The sequence below is a fragment of the Micrasema longulum genome, unplaced genomic scaffold, assembly GCF_059751315.1.
Source record: "Micrasema longulum isolate JH-2025_06_02 unplaced genomic scaffold, ASM5975131v1 h1tg000486l, whole genome shotgun sequence".
NCBI lineage: Eukaryota > Metazoa > Arthropoda > Insecta > Trichoptera > Brachycentridae > Micrasema > Micrasema longulum.
In genome coordinates this window covers 267914-283962 of record NW_028277683.1, presented here as the reverse complement: position 1 = coordinate 283962, position 16049 = coordinate 267914, and positions in this window count along the sequence as shown.

The window sequence follows — 16049 nt, the reverse complement described above, 5'->3', positions numbered from 1 at the left end:
TACTTGTGCCTTACATAATTTACAGTTCTCAACATTTGTGCATCTATCGCACATAGTTTTACCTCACATTCACCTGAAAGATCACACTTCGACAGCATTTAGCCTTCTTTCATCCCCGTTTTTCCAAGTCAATACTTCGCTCCTAACATCAGGGTCGGGACCAGGACTCCCATGTATGTTTATATGTTTTCTATCGTCGCCATTCAAACAAAATTCATTAAAATAAATAATAACAACTTTAAACCACTTATTTTTTCTTTTTTCTACCCAACGGCTTCAAAGCAATACAAGCGTCTTTATCAAGGTATACTTAACTAATTAATTATATCCTAACAAATTACAACAGGGATGGAAAATACCTTAAAGAAGGGAATATGGAAGTCTAGGCATTACAGGGCTGATGACTTGTCATTGGCTATTTTATGTGGCCACTTTACACACTGTGTAGCATTCACCATTTTGTCTATGTTTGAACATCCATATTTCTTCAATTATTCCATTTTTTTATTTAAGTGAAGTTTAAGAGCTGAAACCTTTATCGTTGTGAAGAGATTCAACTGACTGAATTATTTCAAATACTAGGCAACGCCAGAAAACTATTTTTCAATTTTTAATCATCTTCTTGGACCAGTTGGTTTTATTACAATATTTGAGTTTGTAAAAATGTTTGCAGACAAATGACTGGATTTACTAGATTAACTTAACTTTAATCAACAAATGGAAGAATTGAATAAATATGGATATTCAAACATAGGAAATATTGTGAATTTTACACAGAGCGTAAAGTGGCCACATAAATTTATATTTATATTTGGATAATTTATATAGCGCCGTTTTTGTGAAAATCACCTCAAGGGCGCTGTACAATAAATAAATATCCCAGCACGTCTTGCAGCTACAGATGACATATCATTAGCATTGTTAATGCCTAGACTTCCATATTTCCTTATTTAAGGTATTTTCCATCCCGTTGTTATTTGTTAGGATATAATTCATTAGTTAAGTATACCTCGATAAAAAATCTTGTAATAAGTGGTTTAAAACAAAGTTGTTATTATTTATTTATCCCTGTTATAATTTGTTAATCTTAATCACTCCCGAGGCAGTGAAATCCAGTCTTTTGTCTACAAACATTTCAACAAACTCAAATATTGTAAAAAAATATGCGTTCAATATACCTTTTAGTCAGTGACGAATAATTCAATGAAAACGTTATATATCATTTTAATTCTTAGATAATTAATTGCCTTCCTTAAATCTATTTCCTACATAAATATTTGCATGCGAATTGAGGGCAACGCTACAGTTGGTATATCTTAGATGAAGCTAGTATTGGAATAACGTGTCTAATTATTGAACGTCTTTGAAGTGGAGGTTAGTGCTATATAAGCTTCTGACGTCGCTGCAACCTGTGAAGATCTATGGTGACGATTATTATATTATACGTCAGAGTTTTAGTAATTAATTGTAGTATACTTAAAAAGATGGAAATGATTTTACCTTTGTTTATGTGCTGAACAAAGTTAAGGAGTTGTTATTTTCTGCTGTGGCTTACCTGGAACAAAAAAAAGCACATTTATAAATATTGTCTGTGCACCACTTTAAAAAATCAACAATAAAATCAGTAATCAAGTTTTTAAATTCAAATTTATTTTACCAAAGTAACATTACAAATAACAAAATATTTCAGGCGTTATATTGGGGCAATATATCAAACCCACAACCCTTGAGCAATAGTTTGACATTATTAAACATACTTTCACTGATGTAAAAGATGTCGATCTCCAAAGTGATAATGTTCAGCTGCCTAACTAATCTTCGAATCGACATAAACATATTTTCAATTTTCAATTTTATTTATTCATATATATTTACATTACAAAATGGAATATTTTAATTCATACAAACAGATATAATTAAAATAATAAGGTTAATTTAGGTATCTATAAAAATAACACATACGCATATTTAATATCCAGAGAATAATATGTTAAAAAGTAAGAGAATCTTGTAACGAAAAACTCCCTCAGAGACGTTATAATGTCAATGTTTAAAGTAATATTGTTCAACATAGAAATAGCCCTTCCAACAGGCATAACCATTGGCAGGTTGATCTTGTGTATTGGAATGTGAAACAGTCTATGCTGACGCTGTCTAAGGTCTAAACTATCCGGAACATAAAAGTTAATGCTCCGCATAATTTTAGGGTTGTCAATAATACCGCGCAACAATCGAAAGAAGTGCGTAGTTAAATACACATTCCTTCTGGTCTTCAAACTGTTGTAACCGAGCATACCCTGGAGGAACTCAGTGGAATAAAGCCATGGATAATATCCGCACTCCCTCGTGTAGAGAAACCGAAGACATTTCTTCTGAACCCTCTCCACTCACGCTATTTCAACTCACGCGGTCCCCAAATCATCGAGTCACTCTCGAGTCTACTTCGCACCAACGAGTTATAAAGAATTCTCAGTACTCGTGTACTACCAATAACCCTGGCAGTATGCGGGACGAATCCTTTATCTTTAACGAACTACTACAAACTGTTTCGATCTGATCATTAAATGTCAGGGAAATGTTCGCAATCCGCATAAGATTCTGGTCATTCATTCTATAGCGGAAGAAAAGCGTTTTGTGGGCCCTGGTGAAAGATATAACTGAGCATTTTGAAATATTGAACAATAATTTATTTCGTCTTCTCCATTCAGATACGTTTATTATATCTGCCTAGAGAGTACGAAAATCATCCAAAGTTTAAGCCCTCAAAAATAGCTTCAAGTCATCAGCGAATAATAAAAAACGCGATTTGACTACAACTTTATTAATATCATATGCAGGTTCTGGAAGCCGGAAGGTTAAACGGTCTGTGCTGACGCTGTCGGAGTTAACCATGAGGTACATAAAAATTAACCTCTTATCAGTCAAAAAAAATGGGTCAGTGTGAACCCATCCCTTCTAAGTTGCAAACTGTTGGTTCCAAGCAGGTCCAAGAGGAATGCAGTGGGATACAGCCACGGATAACTACTATACTCCCCCATGTAGGGATATCTCAGAATTTTTTTCTGAACCCTCTCCAACATGAGGGAATATCTCGCCTCATGCGGACTCCATGTCACCGGTGTACTCTCAGCCTGGTCCGAACCAACGAGTTGTTCAGGATTCTGAGTATAAGGAGATCGTTGAAAACACTGCCAGTTCGGGGAATAAAACCCAACATCTTCAGTGCAAGGTCAAATGTTCTCTCGATGTGAGCATGAAAAGTCAATCTGCTTTCATAGATGACCCCAAGATACTTAATTGTCGAAACACGCATGAGTTGGCTGTCATCCATTTTGTATCTGTGATATACAGTACGCAATGCTCCAGTGAAAGATACAATTACGCATTTTGTAATATTAAAATACATTTTGTCATGCGTTTATTTTTGGATTTATTATAACCTTATGATTTATTTAATAATTGTATTTATGTTTAATGCATGATGATATTTATTTTTAGATAGTTGTACAAATACAATTTGAACAGCTAGTAATACCTTAACTTATATATTTTTTTAATGTATTTATTTACATACATGTAGTTTATTACACATTATTTAAGACACAAGTCCCAACTCCATGGGACTAAAAATCCTGTGTTGAGATGGGACGTGCAATTAGTTGACACAGACGCATGAGTAAATCACCATAAATATAGGATCAGAAACACAAAAAATAATTAAGAAAACGAAAATATGGCACAACAATAAACTTAAACACAGTAAACTCAAGCAATCGGAAAATCATCAAGGAGTTTCTACTCGAATTACTCCCACTAAGGAAAATCCAGTCATTAACTCCTCTCTCAAAATAGTTGTTGTCCTTGAGAGCTTATTACGCTTTTCCAAAATATTGAAAGTATTGACAAATGAGAGATGTCTTTGAGCAACAGTCGTACGGGTTTTGGGTACTACATAATTCATGCTCTGGGAAAACCTCGTACGGATATTTTGATGAGACCTCTCCTTATTATTACAATATATTATTTACAAAAAATATTTCAAAAACAAAACATTGTTATACAATCCAAACGTTTTCCGACGACTCACTATCTATGTGGATGTTTGTTTTTAACAAAAACCATCGTCACCTCACGAAACGATGCGATAGACCAAACATCCTATATTTCTTTTCGCAACTCATTGAACATCTAGTCCAGTATGATACAGATTGTCTTGAGTTGCCTGGATTCTTGTTTTGGGTAGTCTGAAACCCCTCACCTTCCCTCGTAGGATAGCGATAAATTTCGTTATTACGCTGAAAATTACTGAACAATTTTTTTTTGATTTTTTAAATTCCTGGCTAGTTAAATTTGTTCTTACGATTTGAAGAGAATTAATTGAACTGGATAGTTAGAAAAAACTCAAATTGAAATTTTTAAAAACTAAAAATATTAGTATTTTAATCACAAAAAATATTTTGTATTTTCCTAAAATTCTGCCTTAAATTATTTTATTTTATTAACATAAACGGCAAATCTGCCTTTTACAAACATTTATAATACTAACATATTTGGATTAATTATTTTTTTATTTTTTTTAAAACATAAATTTCCTTATACACAAGATTTATAAAAAAAAAATTAAACCTAAAAATTATACAGCATATTCAGTAGAAAGTTTAAATAATAAAACATTATACAGTAATACAACAATAAAATCATAAGTACTGTTTCATACAGCTGGGCAAAGTGAACAAAAAACCGTATATATATATTGTGAAATGCATGAATAAATAAATATAATTACCATTCACCATCTTTGAAAAATTTCAAAAGGTTTGCTCTATAGGAACAATACCCTCAAACAAACAAACAAACCATTACGCCGTTTATTAGGCAGAGAGGATAGAACGCCATAACACTCTATCTTGGCATTCATACCTCGCTTCCTCTACATTCATACATCTTCTCATGCACGCACGTCGATTATTCCTACTTTTGACATGTCCATCTTCAAGTATTTGATGGACTTGATCGTGCCATGTCTTTCTCGGTCTTCCTCGTTTTCTGCATCCATCAACATTTGCATCGTAGATCCTTTTAGCCGTTCTTTCGCTGTCCATTCACTCTACATGTCCAAACCAACGCAGCACCCCTTTCTTGATTCTGTCAATAATGCATGTCTCAGCCCTACACACTTCACGGATCTCGACATTTGTGCACCTATCATACATCGTTTTACCACACATTCACCTGAGGGATCGCATTTCGACAGCATTCAACCTACTTTCATCATCATTATTCATTAGAGTTGGAACTAGAACTCCTTTGTGAACTGCTAGTTTAGCCTCCTGCGATAAGCATTTGTTTGCCAAAGTAGATTTTAGTGCACCGTTCACCCTGTTCCCGGCACTCACCCTCTATTCAATATCTTTCTCGGCCTTTCCGTCCCTAGTAAACATACTTTCCAGGTACACAAATTCTTCTACCTGATTCAGAATATCTCCGTTCACGCTGATCTCACATTTAGTTATATTTTCATCCCTTTCAAAAACCATCATTTTCGATTTATCAACATTCATAAGCAAATCGCTTTTCTTGCATACATCGTAGACTTTTGTTACCAAGAATTGAAGGTCTTTTTTGCTGCTAGCAAGAAGCACGGCATCATCCGCATACAGAAGACAGTTAACAGTTGTACCACTCATTTTTGCTCCCATTCTTAAATCTTTCAGTTCTTTCATACAGTTATCGATGTATATGTTGAACAACCATAGTGACAACTATTGCCGAGTTCATGAAGTCTATTTAATACGGCATTACAAGTATACACTGTCCGTAAATTGTTGCTACAAAACGGTGGCACCTGTCTAGTTATTCCTCCAGGCACCCTGAAGTTGATGGGAGATAATAGTTCAGGGCAATCTCATATTGAATTTACAATTTTTCCTTATGCCTTCAATAACCGTAAAAAAAAATAGTTCAAACCCTTTTAAATGGAATCGTGATATTTTGCCTTTATATTTTTGGAAGAACATTTTCATTGTAAATATATCATTTCTACAGCACGTTTTTAGCAAAATTTTTATACCGTCGAATGGCTAATTTGAATATTAATGTCCCCCGGAGGCGTCTGGTGATGTCCACGTGCTCCACTTAGCAGCGAGTGTGGAAAACATTAGAATATATAACACGTGGGGAAAATACCACAGACGATTTGCCTTAATTTGTAAGCGAACCAATGACTACCTAAACAGAATTCTTGGACACTACCAGAATATGACTAGCTATTAAAAATAAATAACTAAAAATACATTTTCTTATCTTCCGAACAAAATATATTTTTAACTATCGACGTACGAATACTTTTGATCCAATAGAGAAATAACAAAAAGTGTGTATTTTATCAAACGTCCTTAGCGTAAAAGCCGGTATTTTAAACTTAAAAATACACAGATGCTTTAGAAAATTGAAAGCTTCTCTTTACAAGTATACCTGTGATCATTGAGCTGAAAATTCTTTTGAAATGAAGCAAAGTTTAAATTAACCCTTATATACATCTCTTTAGAGAACGTTTATAAGCAGAGGGCGTTCTTTCGGGTAGTATAAGTATCATCTTAAAATATTTTTGTATATTTTAAAATACATAATATGATCGTTTATGGTGCATCGATTTTGTAAAGATATATCGAAAACTTTTAAGGCATTACAGTCTGGATATTTATTTATTAATACGCCCTACGGGTTTTTACATTTATTAGTAATACGTTCAAGTACAGCAGTACAACAAATGTACATAAATTGTTTAATAAATTTCTTTTTTATTTCGTTTTTAAAAATATCACTCAAACTTCATTCTCAAATAAAAAAAATATAAAAAATGTAAATAGGAGATAGATTTCTTACTGTCTATGCGCTCTGTGGCTGCAAGACGTTCTGAGATATTTATTTACTGGACAGCGCCCTTGAGGTGATTTTCAAAAAATGGCGCTATATAATAAAATATATATAAATTATCCAAATATATATATAAACATACACACATACGCACACCCTCTTATGCATCGTTACATACACACACATATACACTTATACCTACGTACTATGTATATATATATACACACAGATACACATATATATATATTTATATATATATATATATATTATAGATAGAGATACATAAGAAAAATAAAGAAACATGCAAGGCTTTACTTATAAACCTTGTATAAAGTAACGCCTAGGTAAAGTGGAAGAATTAGGATTGGAATACCATTTTTATTCAACCACTATAATAAGGATTATAACGTGTATGGCGTAACTTTATATTATACTAAAAGACCCTTAGTTAAATTTAGTAAATAAAGAATAAAAAAGTTTTTTTTTCACATTAATTTATAGCCTTAAGAATACTTAACCTATTTTTATATAAAGACGAACGAAATATATCAATTTTAGCATACTCGTTACCAAGCCGGTGTAGTCTAGGTATTGGTGAATTTAAATAATAATTATTTATTTATTTTATTTATGCATTTTTAAGTTAGTTCATAACATTTTAAGAACTAATATAAACGTTTAATAATTTTACATTTTTTTTATCAAAATTTCTCAATTACATATTTTTTCAAATTAATTTTAAATATTCAAATTTTTTCTATTTTTTCAGGTAAATCATTGTACAGCTTCAATCCCTTGTACAATGAGTTTTGAGATTCGGTTTATTTCCTCATTGGTAATCTTATCTTTTTTTTACCCCTTGTTTCATATGTATGACATTGTTGGTTAAATTTTATTATTGTTTATATTTGTTTCATCCCCTTAATTATTTTATGTATAAAAATTGCCACATTATATTTAATTTGTTGCTTTACTGTGAGCAAGCCAATTTCTTTGTGCAATATTTCTACATTAGAATTTGTATATTTTTTTAGTACAATCCTCATTGCCTTATTTTAAAGAATTTGTATATTTTAAATTTCTTCTTCAATTTTGACTGCCAGGAGATAAAAAAATAACGTAAGCTGCCGAGTATTTCGCACAAGTACTCTTATCCCGATAATACAAGTTAAATCCGGGACGTCTAATACGCTATTTGCTATTTTATATCAATTTAATAAATCATTGATAATTCTTCTTTTGTAAAGAGTTGACATATTTAGTGTACGGAATAAATAATCGTTTTCAATATTTATGTAACAGTAAAACTCCATTTGTATCCGAGCTATAAATAGAACCGGAATCCTGGAGAGTGATCGAACTCGACGGCTACTCTCAGGTAAAAATCCTGAAAAAGGAAATTGAACGGATCTAAGTTTGCCTCGTAGTGTAGTGGTCGGCACCGTCACCTACCATACTTGAGGTCCCGGGGTCGATTTCTGGCAGGGGGGGGGTTGTAAAATATTGGTTATAAAGGTGATTTTAAACTGCTATATTTCCTTTTTTAGCCTTCAGTGTCATAAAATTAATCTAGATACTATTTTCTACGAGTGAGTTATTTACAACTAGTTTAAAATGGGTACCAAAATTTAAATATTTGGGTTAATCGTTGGAACGTCAATATTTTTTTTTACAAAAAAAGAGTTGCAATAGGATTAATGTTGAATGCAGTACCCAACGAAAGAATTTTTTTTGATGTATATACCATGTCGAACATGTAGGAAATGGAACCAAAAACCTATCGCATGGTTAACAAATGCGCTGATTCTTTAATCACGAGGCGAAAAGGATCGATTAAAATAAAACTGGTCTATAATAACATTTAAAATGCGCGTCTTAAAACATTCTTTTTTGTCTTATACTTAGTTTCAATAATAAAGTTTTATTTTATTTTATTAAATTTTATCTCTATTTCTTAATATTTTATATATATTTATATTCTCGATTCCTGACACCCTCTTTCCAATATAACACCCACACACCCACCCTCTCACTCACTTACACTCACACAAACACACTAGTATGTATTGTACGTGTATTTAATGTATTTCTGTGGATATCTGTCATTGGTTTTATTCTCTGTATATGTTATTTGTTATATTTGTATTACATGTATTACTGTTGATATCCCCAATAAATAAAATAAAAAAAATAATGGAAATTTATTATAGAAATAAAAGACAAGTGATACTTTATCCCACAAATTTGGAATATCCAGTGACCGGTTTCATGGCTTTCGCGACATCTTCGAGACTGGTATATTTATCAAGAAATTCAATGTATTTCTAATACCAAATTATCTTTTTTTTATCGATAATTCTATAACTGGTAATATTTTATTATTTTATATAGTTTATATTTCTTAGACTTTCTTAATTTGTTAATTAATAATATTGTTTTAAATGCTCTGTATTACTTATAATTATGCTTACATGTATGTATATTTAATTGTATTTGTAAATAATATGTAAAAGGCACTAAGTGCCGTTTATTTCAATAATAAAAAAATAAAAAAACACAGGTAAGGAGAGAGAACTCAAAATTATATGAGAGTAAATTAAATAAAATTATTTTTGTCTTAAGGATCATTAACAAATGTTTCAGGTTAACTGATGAGTTGATAGAATGATATTTCTAATGAGTTTAAGTATTGTGTATAATATTATTGGTCACTGGATATTCCAAATTTGTGAATAAAAATATTACTCGTCTTTTATTTCTATAATAATATAATAAATTACAATGAATTTCCATCAAGAATTTTCACTTACAAACTTAAGTGTTTTAAATAATGAAAACACAAAATTACTTTTAAAATAATGTTTTCAGTTTATTTATGAAGTTATGCTCGTGAAGCGTTTCTGTTAAATCGTCACGTTTTGGGCTAAATTCGAGGCAAATAATAAACGTCAACAGAAATATTTTGGAACCGCTCAAAATTAGGAACGTGATTTAGAAACCAACCCCCGCATCACGTGACCGGGTCACTTCTCTAGGGGTTGAAAAGTTTATCTCTACTAAGGGTTGTATTTCATATCGACAAACAATAAAAATACGTTTTCAGATAAGACTTTGAATGCTATATTTTATATTTTTGTTGGAAACTTTTAATGCTACATTTTTGTGAAAAAACTTCTAGTCCTTAATTTTTGTAGGAAAACTTGTTTTGCTACAATTTTGTAGGAAAACTTTTGATGCTATGTATTATATTTTCGTAGTAACTTTTTAATGCTACGTTTTTGTGGAAAAACTTTTTATCCTTCATTTTTGTAGGAAGACTTGTTTTGCTAAATTTTTGTTAATAAACATTTAATGCTGCATTTGTTTTGCTGCATTTTGGTAGGAAAACTTTTGATGATTAATTTTCGCAGGAAAAAATATTTTATATTTTTTCAAGGTATCCTTTAATGCTAAAATAATGGAAAACTATAACTTGTTATTCTTCATTTTTGCAGAAAAACTTTTATGTTACTTTTTTTAAGGAATTTTTTGATGCTACGTTTTTGTAGCTAAACTTGTTTTGTTACATTTTTTTAGGAAATCTTATAGTGCAACAGTTTTATTAAAATATCTTTTCACATTCTATGCATTAAATATGGCTTTCCCTGATTCTGTGCATTCTTCATACATAATATATATATTTTTAAATTATTATTGCCCCTTTTGGGTTATTTAAGAAACAATTTAAGGCTTTCATATTATGTCTCGTCAGGTGTGAGTTGTCATCATGTGTTTTTTCGGGTTGATTTTAAATTTGTCTCCAGTGTAATTTTTCAAGTGATAAGGTAGGTCACTGTAGTGTTTAGTATTTTTTACTGCCCTACGTTTGTCTTTGCTTTAGTATTCGATATATGTCTGCATTTTTGGTTAGTGTTGTCTTTTATGCTTCTTTGTGCAACTATACGTGTAATTTTTACCATCTTAATTTTCGGCATTCTCATACGTAACAGTGAAATCTTTAACCTGGGTCCTTAATTTATTCCAAATCAGGAGAAAGCTATTCAAATAAGTAAAAAATATAGCTAAAGTAACTGGCAAAATCAGATATTTATCTTATGTTTTCCAAAGATTGAAAAATGTTTTAACCAATAATGAATAATTAAAAATGTTTTATTACACTTTAATTCAATCTTCAATCACATATGGTATGATAGGATGGGGAGGAGTCTTGGACGTGCATAGTCACTCAAATATAAATTGCACAGAAAAGTATAATTAAGATGATGTACAAAACACATGGACTACTTCCTAGTAATGAACTATACGTAGAGAGTGGACTCCTTAGTTTTAGAAAATTAAGTTTAATTTAGTGCCTGAAATATGTTCATATAAATAGGGAATTATTTATCATTAATTTCAATCGGATTAGCAATAGTCAGTTCCAGGATGCAGAACTAAGTTCGCACAGAAGCACTTTTTACATGTTGGTCCAAAATCTTCCAATCTACTACCTAAGGCAGGTGCCGTGGCGCAGTTGGTTAGACGGCAAACTGTGAAACTGGCGTTGCAGGTTCGATTCCCGCCAGTTGCAAGAAAAAAATCCAAGAAAGATTTTTTTCTTAATTGATCTGGGCGTTGTGGTGTATTTTTTATGACCTCCTTCCATTTCCTCTCTATCCCACCTGCTGACAAGCCTCAAAATAAGGGCTTAGCGGGTTAGTCCTTAAAAAAAAAAGGAATTTCAAAACATTACATCTCTGATACAGTTGAAAGTAGGTTTGAGGTTTCGGATTATCATGGAAGGAACAGATAGACCCCTTTTATTGAGAAAAAAAAAATGTACAGCAAATAAAAACTGTCTTTGTAATAGCATCACGTGTGAATATTGTTTTTTTATGGTTATGTCATACCATATTTATATACGATAAACTTATAAATTATCAAAAAAGGAATGGCCCACGCTCAGATGCTGAAGTCTTTGTGGGCTTTTTTCAAATTACGGTAAAACTTAATTTTAAGATGTAGTTTTTAAAGCGTATTTTTATTATGAAAATTATGTGTAAATATTGTATGGAAAAATAAACGAATAATATAATAAATAATAAAAATAGAACAAATAAAAAAAAGTATTTGACGTGCGTATCCTTTTAGTATTGACATATGGGTGTGAAATCACCACTTTTACAAAACGCACAATGAAAAATCTCTGTTTAATGTAACGAGCAATCGAGAAAAGGATGTTGAATTTTAGTTTACGGGACTGAAAATAGAATGAATGGATAAGAGAAAAACGTTTACCGATGTATCACACAAAACATCCTCATAAAAGTAGAACTGGGTTGACCATGCTATTGAAACCACAGATGACAGATGAACAAAACGGATCTTTGAATGGCGACCGGCAAGATTTAAACCTGCTACAGAAGTCCTGGCAGACCACAAACAACATGGTCTGACTATATTAAGGAGGTGGCATGGCATCAATGGCACAAACTGGCGACGGACAAATAGCTGTGGAAGTCGGAAAGGGAGGCCTTTGTTCAGCACTGGACGAGTGAAGGCTGATGAAGATTAAGTAACGGCACAATTTGTGGTTCTATAAACATAATTTATAATTACGAAAACTCTTATATTTACATACATTTATTAAAATGTTTGTGATACTATTATTGATATTATTATTTTAATGCACTACAAAAACCAAATTAAGTTTTCTTTTATGTCTTAATTTTAATTCTTATTGTTGTTTATTAGTTAAGTACCTACATAATAACTTGTTACATTATAAAACTCTTAAATTATATCAATTTTATATTTGAATCACCAGCATAATTTTTCTAAATTCGAAAAACTATCAGATATAATAATTTCAATAAAGACACAGGATGAAAATTTCTTCATGTTAAAAAAAAAATTACTCAAATTAGACGTCTTGGAAATCTTTGAAATTACAAAAGTGATTCATAATAAGAAAAAAAAATAACCAAGTAAACAATATTTTGTTTGGTCCACTCCTGTCTAGTTTTGAGAGTATCCATCTCAAATTACGCTTCACAAGACAAAGAGACTTGATTTATTAGCTCCAGACGAAGCACAACATTGATATAATAATATAGGATAGAATTCATTAGTCAAGTATACCTTGATAAAGAAGCTTGTATAGCTTTGAAACCGGTGAAAGTGGTTAAAAACAAAGTTGTTTTATCTATTTTATCTCAGCAAAATGTCCATACGAGGTTTTCCTAAAGCACGAATTATGTCATACTCAAAACCCGTACGACTTTTGCTCAGATACATCTTTCATTTATCTCTCATTTAAGAGCGTATTAAGCTCTCAAATACAAAAACTAGTTTCAAGAGATGAGTTAAGGACTGGATTTTCCTTAGTGGGAGGGATTTAAGTAGGAAACTCCTTGATGATTTTCCGAATGTTTGAGTTCACTGTTTACCGTATTGATGTGCCATATATGTATTTTAATTTATTTTTTGTTTCTGATTCTTTATTTGTGGTAATATACTCATGTGTCTGTGTCAAACAATTACTTGTCCCATCTCAACACAGAACCTTTAGTCTCATGGAGTTGGGACTTACGTCTCAAATAATGTGTAATAAAGTACATGTATAAATAATAGTAATGTAAAAGCCTTTTGGGCAAGTAAAGATAATAAATAAACAAATAATATATGCTAGCTCATAGACTCATTCTTCAGTTTATGAAAAGGGACGATTTACTTCATTCCTCATTACAAAAATGCTTACAGGCGTAATACATACAGGAAGTGAATCTCCAGGCGTAGCAAACTATCTTCATTGTTATTTTAAAAAATCTATAAGGCTAAATAGCAAATAATATCCAATTGATTTCATTTTAATTTCATTGATTCGTTTTAAGAAAACAAAATGTAATAAAATATTTTCGATTTCAGAAAAATACAATACGAAATAAAATTAAAAGGCCAATTTTAGTTTTCTATATACAATCATTAATACGATGTATTTTTTTGATTGTGCTACTCCGGAATACTCCAATTGCAAAAAAAAATGAAAAGATTGGGTTGCGTTCCCGTGGTTAGTGTTGCGGACTCACGGGTCAGAGGTCCGAGCTTCGAACCTCACTCCACCCCTACTTAATTTCCATTTTCTAATAATAAGTTATTTACAAATTGTTAAAAATTGCCCCCAAAATAAAAATGTTCCAGTAAATCGTAAAAAAATAAATAAAAATAAGATTTTTTGTATTTATTTCAGATAACACGTTGTTATTTTTACCACATAAGAGTTTAATTTATTATAACATCGTCCGACTGGTCACTTGCAAGCGGCGCCAACACTAGGAAAGGACACTTCATTAATTTGGCTGTTTGCTGATGACACTAAAATTCTCAAACAGATTGACAGCCCTTCCGATTGTTCACTATTACAATCTGACTTATTGTCTTTTAGCACCTGGTGCTCATCCAATAATCGACATCTCAACTTAAGTAAGTGCAAGGTTATGAGATTTTTTCATCTGAAAAATCCAATCATATACGACTACTCACTGAACGATGAAATATTATCATCTGTGTCTAGTATAGGAGATTTGGGTATTATACTTGACACTAAACTTTCTTTTACAATTCATATTGAACATGTTATCAATAAATCCTTTAAACTTCTTGGATTTATTAACAGAAGCACAGCTGACTTCAAAAATATCAATACCCTTAAAACTCTCTTCTGTTCCCTAGTTCGCCCGCACCTAGAATATTCCTCTGTTATCTCGTCTCCGTATTATGATGTTCACATCAAGAATATTGAATCAGTTCAACATCGGTTTTTAAGAAAGATAGGCTGGAGGTTGGGCTTATCTAAAGACCTATATACGTATAATGAGTTAGAAACTACCTTGAATATATCTTCTCTTCAAGACCGTCGAAATAAATCCGACCTTATAGTCCTATTTAAAATTCTCAACTCACTCTTTGATGCGCTTGAACTACTGAGCTCAGTAAAATTAAATATCCCAACTAGTAACCTCAGAAAAAACTTACTCTTTCATACCGATAACCATAGAACTAACTTTGGTTTTCATTCCCCTATGCCCAGAATTCTCAGGTCTGCCAACAAACATACCAGTCTTGATTTCTTTGATAACAAGTTGTCTTCTTTCAAACGATCACTGAATTAAATTCAATTATAAACACCTCTCTCCCGCTTCCACTCCCACAATGTCTACTATAAACTATCGAGTCTTTCTAATTTTGTTATAATAATTTTATGTCTATAAATGTGTCCATAAAAATGCCCATTGGGCGTATATATAAATAAATAAATAAATATCGCGGATAATGTTTTCCACTATAGTTGAATAAATCAGTAAAATAATCAGAAATCCTCAATTTGCCGATCCCTGAACGACTGATAAGTCACGGATACCGCACACTTAACATGAATGCTTTCCTATAAAGCCTCGGGGGTTAATCATAATTATTCAGGAAGCGGAAAATCTGACAGGAAACAGGATATCCGGCCTCTGCGTGACAAACTAGCTTGTGTAGGTAGTGCAGGGGCCGCGGACATATGGGGCGGGGGATGTATGGACAGCTCGTTGAATATTTAAAATGCATATTCAATCCTTTGAAACAAAGACTAATTTCGAATCCACGTGCATTTTGAATTGATCAAATTATTCCGTTATATTTTACTGACCGTGTATGAGCGGATAAAGAATTCAATTTTGTTTAAATTTATTTCAACCGAGAGGGAAAACATTTTTGAGAAGAATTTTTGGTATAATCCAAAATATTTTTTCTAATACACCTTTTAGTAATAAGTTATTAATTCATTAATAAAAATGAAATTGCTGTTTACACGTGGCAATGGTTGAGTCCTGGGACAAAACAAAATTGTATTGTACACGTTTAAACGGCCTTTTAGTAATGATGTAATAACTTATATTTACATATAAGTTATTCATTTAAAAAATACTTGGTACCTTCCACTTATTTATTTTGACCAATTAGCGCTTTAACCCTCTAATGGGCATCTCCAGACTGGTGAAAATTATACAGTGTAAGGATAATTTATAAAATACTAAATATTATCTTAAGTGTAGGTACATTTAAAAATAAGTTAAAAAATATACTTTACGCAATATTTCAATGGAACAGAGTGAGACAAATTATTGAAACATGTGTTGGCGGTGTATTTT